Raw genomic sequence first — 8,680 nt, 5'->3', positions numbered from 1 at the left:
TAAAAATATAAGGTTGAGAAATTATCTTCAATTTGAATAAACAGATTTTCAAACCCAAACTTAGTAAAGAGCAAAATATAACACAATATGAATTGAGATGTAAAGGAAAGCATTTTCTTTTTATTTAAATTTTTAAAGACTTTTAGGGATGCATGGGTGGTTCAGATGTTTATGTGTCCAACTTTTGAGTTTGGCTCATATCATGATATTATGGTTGGTGGGATTGATCCCCACATCAGGCTCTGCACTGACAGTGCGGAATCTGCTTGAGATTCTTTCTCTCCCTCTCTCTCCATCCCTAACTCGCTCACTCATAATAATTAATAATTAAACCAAGTTTTAACTTAGGTGACATAATAAATATTTTGCTGTATTTTTAATTTGTTTGTACAGTGAATAGCAATCATTGAATTTAATTAATAATTAATTAAATTATTATTTTAGACTAAAAAATCAAATAAACATTTTTAAAATAAATCAAAAATAAAAAAGACTTGTAAAATCATAAAATTAATATGGGAGTGACAACAAATTTGTTTTATTTTTTATTGATATTAAATAGAGTTATATAATGTTTAGAGACTCTAACTTTTCTGTCATAAAATGTTATGTCTGTCATTTAAGTGTATATATTTTTATTTTCTGTTTCATTATAAATATTATATATTCATTGGCTTAATTATTTGGGTCTGAAAAGAAACAAAAATATGCATCAGTTTAGTAAAATACCTTTTTTAGTTTTTAGATTGCAATCTGTATTTGGAAATTTTACTATTGGGTTTTCCATTTTATTTCATGCCTAGAAAGAAATCAAAAAGATGATGGCCCTTCAAGAACCACCACCACCTCCTTTCTTTGCTTTAGTATATTTTCTTCTGACTATCACATCTCAGGAAATTTTGTTTCTGACCTTATGAAACCTAAAAATGAACTATAGATATTGACCAAAAAGCGTCCATTTTAGTCAAAGAATTGCATAGGAAATATGAGCAGAACCATTGGGTTCATTTCATAACAAATTTCAGTTTTAGGATTGTATAGATGTTTAACATATTATAATTTCCATTTGCTATGCTCTGAAATTCCAGTTTGTAAAAAGTGTAAAAATTTGTAAAAATTCTCCATGTATCTTTTAATGTTTGGGTCTTTTTCTTTTTTCCTTACATCTGAATAATTCTTTGGCTATAGTTACATTCCTTTTTTTTATGTTATTTCGATGCAAGAGTCTTTCTTTAAATTATAAACCATGCACGGCATGTTTAGTATGAGTTAGTATATGTTGGTCTCTAGAGTGTTCAGGCAGACTGATATATGGAATACATGAAAATCCAGGCAAATATTACTGTGGTACTTTTATGGTGTGTATTGGGTAACAAGAGCCTTGTCTGTGATGAGAAGCTGGCCAAAATGTGGTTGGCAGGCCGAAATTGTATTAGGATGATTTTCACATAGGGCAAGTCATTACTTTTCTTAAATATTTATAGAACACACAACACATGGAAGAAAAGTAGGCACGTTTATCCACATTGGACAGGAGGAGGTAGTTAACAAGTCCTCCAGTACAGTACTACTATACTTTCAATTTTTTTTTAAATAGAGAACAGGTTGTTATGAAATTGGTCAGTGATTGGCTAGAAACTCCACTGTATCACTATTTAAATGATACCTTGATGAAGATACTTACTGAAATAGAAACAGTTACATAGAAATAACGTTCCAAGCAAAGGAATAAATTTGTAATCCCAACATAGAGATTCGTTAAGAAAAACGTTTCAGGGCTGCCTGTTTGGCTCAGTTGGTTAAAGGTCTGACTCCCAATTTTGGCCTAGGTCATGATTTCACAGTTTGTCAGACTGAACCCTGCATTGGACTCTATGCTGACAATGTGGAGCTTGCTTGGGAGTCTCTCTCCCTCTCTCTGCTCCTACTTTGCTCACACTCTTTCTCTCAAAATAAATAAATAAGCTTAAAAATGTTTATAACACAAAAATTTAAATTGGAGGATAAAATAAAGAGCAAAAGACACCTGTCAAAAATAATGAATTGAGGGTCTTGAAAATGAAAGTAGAAGAAAAGAAATTTGTCAGATTTCAAGCAAAATTTATGCACTTCTTTGGAGCATCCTTTCAAATAACATGCCTGCTTTTTCTGGTTTCATGTGATGTAGAAACAGATTTCGTACAAACAGATTTCAGGAAATGAACTGAATATGCCTTCCAATTTGGGGAAATAATTCATGGTGATACGCTTCGAAGATATTTGCAGGATCAGATTATTGCCTGCTAAAACGCACCATGGAAGGCTTCTAATTATTCCTCAGTTACCTCCCTTTCCTGTTTTATATAGTCCTTCTCACTCCCAACTGAGAAATTTATGTCCTAAATGCAGAGTTTTATCAGGTTTTTCACCACACAGAAACTATCAAAGATTGGCTTAGTGCATTCTGAGTCCTGCGTCTTAAGCCAATTTCTTGACTGAGCACATGACCAGCATTTACTTCCTCTTGATCCAACATATCACTAGACCATTTTACTCAACTATCTCACTGGTATGTCAGTCTCAGTATTTTCCAATCAGAACTCATGATCTTTATTCCACAAACCTTCTTGCAGTGCCCAAAATTTACTTTCTCTGTACCACATACCATACACCCCTACTAAAAATTTGGCCATTCAGCCCATCAAGCACTACTCATAATTGGTCTTCAGTACAGAAATGTGTTCAAAGAACAGGCATAGGATCAAGGTTAACTCAATCAGAAGCTGGGAAAGGAAAATTCTTCTTGAATCATTGAAGGAGATACATCTGAACTTAAGGGCCAGGAGTCATCTTTCTTATCACATTTTTAAAAATCATACTCAGTAGGAGCTTATAGATCAGGAATCAAGATAAGATGACATTGTCTGAATCCCAGGTATTCATTTCTCAAGTATCTTGAGAAATTCTTCCCATGGATTCACCTTTTGTTTTGTAGAAAGACTTAAGTATATTTGCAATGCATTACCTTGTTTGTTTATTTTTGTAAGCTAGTTTGAAGAGGGATTTCAGTCATGTGCAACTAAATATTCTAGTTGATTCTTCCTCTTCTATATTGCCTTATTCTATGGTACCATACTTGCCCAAGCTTCTAAAAAAGCAATATAGACGGAATCATTTGGCTCCCTTTCATTCACCTTTGTTAAAGTTAGTGATACAGTGACTGTAAACTACTCTTTTGATATCTTAGTAACTTTAAATTCTCCCAGCCTTTCTTTATCTCCACTGCTACTACCACACTGAAGGCATTTGCATGATGGTCTCTTGAATGACTCCAACTATCTCTTTGCCTCCTGCATTCTGCTGCCAGTTTATTCTCCTCCAATAATACAGAAATTAAATGCATATCTGATCTTCGATTTCCTTTGTTCAATGACTTTTAAGGATCACAAATTTATCCTAAACTCGAAATTTTAAGCTTTCCATTTTATTTCATGCTGGATAACCCAAAGCTCTTTAAAAACAGAATGCTTCCAAATTAATTCATTCTCCACTTCTACCTTCTCACTTTTCTGACTTTGGCCAATAGCATTCTAACTACTTAATTTCCTAACTTAGAAACTTTACCTGTCATTAGGCTCTTCCTTTTCTTTCATTTTTTTCTAAAAATTACTGAAGTCAAGCAATGCTCCTCCAACAATGCCTCTGGAAGCAGCCTGTCTCTTGCTACATCAGTTCAAGCCTGTATCAACTTCATCTAGACAGTTGCAAAGGCCTCTTCACTGGTCAGTCACAGTTTCAACAGTTTCTTTCCACTGAATTTTTATACAAAACTAGGCAGGTGACATAATATGATAATATGATTTCATAACTCCCTTACTCAGTAATCTTCAATGGTTCTTCTCTGCCTGCAATCTGAAATTCCAGACCTTTAGCATGGATTTTTATAATCTGAGGCTAGCTTATAGTCTGGCCAAAACCTCTGACATTTTCCCATTCATACTTTATAATGCAAGCATACCTATTTATTGTAGTTTTCTCTCCATATTACCTTTATGTCCTTAAGCCCTGACCTAACTTTCTGTTCTATGTCTTTTGAGAATACTCCTTGATATCCCAGACTTATTTGAGCACATCTTCATCCCAGTTCCTACTTACTTTGTTCATACAAATAGGTACTGCCTGCTTTATAAATCTTATGAAAACAAACCAACAAAACACAAACACATAATAATAAAAATCTACCTACATTATGATCTAGCAATTCTACTTCTGATTATTTACACAAAGAAAACAAAAATACTAATTTTAAAAGATATGTGCACCTTCACATTCATTTGTTCATTGCAGCATTATTTTCAAAATCCAAAATATGGAAACAACCTAAGTGTCCACTGATGGATGACTAGACACACACATTATATACACACACAATGGAATATCACTCAACATTAAATGAAATGAAGTCTTATTATTTGCTACAACACAGATGGATCCTGAGAGCATTAATTTAAGTGAAACATCAATCAGAGGAAGAAAAATACCATGTGATCTCACTTATATAAGAAATTAAAACAAACAAACAAATAAACAACACAAAACCAAGCTCATTGATAATAGAGAATAGATTGGTGGTTGCCAGAGCCTGGGGGATGGTGGCAGGAGGAGTTTGGAAAAATGGATGAAGGGGGTCAAAAGGTAAAAACTTCCAATTATAAAATAATTAAGTCATAGAAGTATAATGTACACCATAGTGACTATAGTTAATAATAACCATATAATATATTTGAAAATTGTTAATAAAGTAGATCATGAAATTCCTCATTATAAAAAATTGTAACTGTGTGTGGTGACAATTATTAATTAGACTTAATTTGGTGATCATTTTGCAATATACACAAATAATCAAATTGTGCTGTACATCTGAAAATAATATAATGTTATATGTCAACTATACCTCAATTAAGAAAGAGAAAAACACGGTGATACTGAGGCACAAACTCAAATTACTCAATATATCATCAATTGTTTTTCTATTTATTATATACAAGACTGCAGTCATTAAACTAAATTGCATTTTGTCAAGAAATCCTGGAAAATGCATATTACAGACTTGGTGGTAGAGGTTGGTGGAGAGATAAGAGTAAAAATAATAGCAAAGTGTCACTTGGAGTTGCTTATGCAGACCACTATATAGCAAATATTTGAGCAATTATCATATTAAAAATATTCAGATAGTAAGTATTTTTTAAAGCTTTTTTAATGTTTGTTTTTCAGAGAAAGAGAGAGACAGAGCACAAGCAGGGGAGGGGCAGAGAGAAAAAGGGAGACACAGAATCCAAAGCAGGCTCCAAGCTGTCAGCATAGAGCTCAACACAGGGCTTGAACTCATGAACCATGAGATGGTGACCTCTGCTGAAGTTGGACGCTTTACTGACTGAGCCACCCAGGTGCCTCAAGATAGTGAGTATTTTCTAACAAGATTGTTCTTTCAATACTTTTTTTTTCACATGACAGCTTTCTTATCTGATTTTTCTTTATCTTGTGTGTAATTTAATCATAGCTTCTCTTTTCATTCACATATTACCCAACACTTATTGAAAAACCTTTGGATTCAAAATAGTCTTTTAAAATTGCTTGTTATGAAACAATTTAAAATCATTTCTTGTCAGCCAAATGGGCAGTACAATCTTCCTCTCTTTGAGAGAATGAATTTATATATCCAAAATAATCTCCAAGAACATAATCAAGGAGAAAAATCACATTGAAAATGCTCTATGCTGTGTTCATCAAAGCATAGGCCAGAGATATTTTCAGTTGATTTTAGGACCACTGAATTAATGCCAGTTTCATTGGATTGGAATATTTGAAAGCTGAAAGATGTTATCAACTATGCAAGCCTTGGGAGTTGCTGTAAACTGCATTGGACTTAGAAGAAGACTCTACTTGGCTATATAACATGAGGAAAGTTACCCCATATGTTAGGGGCCAAGTTTCTCCTTGGGTAATATGAAAGCATTATAACTGATTTGATTTGTATGTTTCCCTTATCCATGGCACAGTTAGAGAAGAATATATCTACAGTCAGATCTATACAATTCACAGAAGAGGTAAGGGAATATTTTGGATGAAAACCCAGATCTTGTTATAATTTCTTCCTTTCTACTTTCATGTATACATAAACATTTCTTAATTTTTAAAAAATAATTAAAAAAACTAATGAATGGAGCAGGGATGCTGACTTTTCTGGTGTCATAATTCCATTTCTCTTACTGCTTTGTCTTATTTAAAATATTAACATTAACAACTATCATTTTTGAGCACATAACAAGCACAAGGCATTATGCTATTTTTGTTACCAAGTTTCATTAAGTCATTTAAGAAATTATGCATTCAAAATCTTATCAAGCATTTATTACATGTTGGACAAGGTATCTGTATGATCTCCATTTGATAGACGGCATAAAGGGTCACACAGTGTGCAGAGCCTAAAAATGGTACTTTCAGATTATAACAATTCTGACCAACTAGGACAAAGATAAAATTCATAAAACATGCTGAAAGGATGTTGTAATCTGAACGGGTAAAGTAGTCTTTTAATTCTTCATGAAATATTTAGGGAACAGGCTTACAGCTCTGGCTTACACAATGGAGGTAAAGCTCAGATATTTATGGATGAATAAAAGTTAAAGACCTTACTACCTTCCACTTGTCACATTCCATCTGATTCTCCAGAAATGATTCATGAATCCTTTCCCAGGTGGTCCCTAAAGGCTACCGTTTTTAATACTTTGGTCTATGATTGTTTTTCTAACTTGATAGCTTGCTCCTTCTATAGACCATATCCCTTGACTCATTTGCCCATTTTTGATTCAAGAAGCCTTTCAGGATCCGTGCTCTTTACTCCTAATCCATAAAGGCTGTTTTAACATTCATCAAGCTCATTTATTTTTCATGCCTAATACCTTCAGAGTTTGAACCATAGTCTCAAAGTCAGCTTTTAGAGCTAGGAGCTCCTTGCTGGTCACTTTTTGCATCTGCATGCTTCTGATGGAGGATCAGGAGTGTTCAAAAGAACCCTTGGTCTCAGGATTCTTCCAGTAGTTTCAAAAATTAATGAAACATTCTCTCAAAAAATGCAGAATTTATCTTTTTAATTTTTAATTTTTTAATGTTTTTTATTTATTTTTGAGAGACAGCATGAGCAGGGGAGGGTCAGAGAGAGAGGGAAACACAGAATCCAAAGCAGACTCCAGGCTCTGAGCTAGCTATCAGCGCAGAGCCCAACACGGGCTCGAACTCATGAACCGTGATATCATGACCAGAGCCAAAGCCAGAAGCCAGATGCTTAACTGACTGAGCCACCCAGGCGCCCCCAAAAATGCAGAATTTAAATGCTGGAAAAACTGACTCATTATTATTAGATATTTAGGCAATTCCTTTCTACAAAAGGTTCTATAATCTTTTGAAATATGTTTCACTGGCCTTTCTTTTCTAGGGGAACTAGACTCTCAAAGGTAACCAGAGGACTTCTGATCACTGAATGCATTAATCATTTTTTAGTGCTCATCTTTATCTCTCTCTTAGCAGCAAGTGGTTCTGACAACATCTGCATGAGTGATAATGGGCTTTGGAAAAAAAATTCCAGAATTGATTCTTATTTAAGGTACCTGCAAACTGTGTATCTTCGGTCATGTTAACTAAACTCTCTGAGACTTATTTCCTAGTAGGAAAAAAAGAGTAATAACTATCTTGTCATATATATTGGAGTGAAATGTATGTTAGATGTATTTCCCAGGACAAGACTGCTCAGGGTAATAGTATTTCTCAGTCTGACTTGATCTGTTAATAAGTTAAACACCTTGGGGTGCCTGGGTGGCTCAGTCGATTAAGCATCTGACTTTGGCTCAGGTCATGATCTCACGGTTCATGGGTTTGAGCCCTGCATTGGGCTCTGTGCTGACAGCTGGCTCAGAGCCTGGAGCCTGTCTCTGGATTCTGTGTCTCCCTCTCTCTGACCCTCCCCTGCTCATGCTGTCTCTCTCTCTCTCTCTCTCTCTCTCTCAAAAATAAATAAATTATTTTTAAAAATTTTAAATAAAATAAGTTAAACACCATGCTTTACTTTTATTCAAATATCTGTTATACTGGTGTGATCATTATGTGACTCATACACATAGTAAGTAAAATAGATTTGTTTTTCCTTTTATATAATGCTCTTATATTCATCTGGATTCATCCATTAAGGCTGGCTGCTCAAGAAGTATTTAATATAACTCAATGCTTGTAGAACACAGACTGAATATTAATGAAGTTCTTTCTCTCTTGGGAGCAGTAAAGTCTTAATTTTACCACAGGGGAAACTTTGCCGATATAGTTATGTTGGGCACTATGTGAGGCCTTTAAGATGAAATGCAACTTAATGTTGTAATAAAGCCCAGCCCTTTAAAAGTAGCTCTTAGATAAATTGTGTCCACCTAAATTGCTAAACAAACAAATGTTTGGTATGTATAGCTTTAAGTGTTATTGCATAATTTGTTTTCTTAGTTCTTGGATTCTTTCTATGGTTACTTTCCTGATACCAGTCTCTAATTCAACTGTTTAAGACTTTGGCTTCCAACTCCTGAATATAGGTCATTCCCTATTGTCACACAAACCACATTTGGTGTTCAGCTACTGACACTATTCGGTTACTAAATATTTG

The sequence above is a fragment of the Suricata suricatta genome, chromosome 11 (assembly GCF_006229205.1).
Source record: "Suricata suricatta isolate VVHF042 chromosome 11, meerkat_22Aug2017_6uvM2_HiC, whole genome shotgun sequence".
Lineage (NCBI taxonomy): Eukaryota > Metazoa > Chordata > Mammalia > Carnivora > Herpestidae > Suricata > Suricata suricatta.
The sequence above is the reverse complement of the archived record's forward strand: the minus strand, read 5'-3'. Positions refer to the sequence as shown.